This window comes from Pan paniscus, chromosome 16 (genome assembly GCF_029289425.2).
Source record: "Pan paniscus chromosome 16, NHGRI_mPanPan1-v2.0_pri, whole genome shotgun sequence".
NCBI lineage: Eukaryota > Metazoa > Chordata > Mammalia > Primates > Hominidae > Pan > Pan paniscus.
In genome coordinates, this window is record NC_073265.2 from 34,948,802 (window position 1) to 34,949,750 (window position 949).

The window sequence follows — 949 nt, forward strand, 5'->3', positions numbered from 1 at the left end:
CACAAAGGATAATCTCTTATATAACCACAGCACAGTTGTCAGCCTCACACATTTACACTGATACAATATGTTATCTAATCTACTGTTTGTATGCCAATTTTATCAGTTGGTCTAATGATGTTTTTTTCCAGCATTTTTCCCTCCAGCACAGAATCCCCTGTAGGGTCAGGCTGTATTTAGTTGTCCTGTTTCTTCAGCTTTCCTTCATCTGGAACATTTCCACAGCCTTTCTTTGTCTTTTATAACCTTGACATTATTGAGGGACACTTCCCTTCCCCCTGTTGTTTTAATAGGACGTTCCTCATGTTACATCTGTCTGGTGTTCCCTTGCAAGCAAGGTTGTGTGTTCTTGGCCGCCATGGGTCCTGTTGTGCAGGGCCACCATTCCTAATAAGGCAAGAGTGCTGGTGGCTGATGAGCCCAGGGCTGCTCTTGCTCACTTTGCTGACAGCACTCGACGGGGAGTCAGCAAAGCCAGAAGTGCAAATAAAGCCATAAGCTTCAGGAAATCTTGGGTGTCATTCCATGTAAACAATAGGACTGGACGACTGGAAAACTAGGCAGCTGGAAGCACTGTCAGAAATTCAAGCCAGTAAAACCAGGCAGAGCAATGTCATTCCACGATTACAGCCAGCTGCATATTTCAGTGCTAAAATGTTTGATTTCTGAACAATGACACTCACTAGTTATAAAATAGATGGGATTGGTTTATGCATATTTTATCTCTGAAGTTGCTACTGTCATATCCATTTTACAAGTAAGGAAACTGAGGCTTGGGGGGCAACTACAGTAATGCCACATGGCAAGCATTGGCGCTAAAGCTAGAATCCAAGTTTTGGTCTAAATGCCCTATGCTGTCTCCATGAGAGCAGTGCTTTGCATGAGAAGTCCTCAAGTTTTAGTTTGAGGGAGGTGGGCTGTAAATCAATGTGAAGCCATTGATAAACAC

General features: G+C 43.3%; 1 non-coding gene across 1 annotated transcript; it reads left to right on the plus strand.

The window, feature by feature from the left end:
* Positions 1-398: 398 nt before the first annotated feature.
* LOC112437344 (small nucleolar RNA SNORD71) lies at positions 399-457 on the plus strand. The gene has a single exon (XR_003025967.1). It is a non-coding gene; the product is annotated as a small nucleolar RNA SNORD71 (small nucleolar RNA).
* The last annotated feature ends 492 nt before the right edge of the window (positions 458-949 follow it).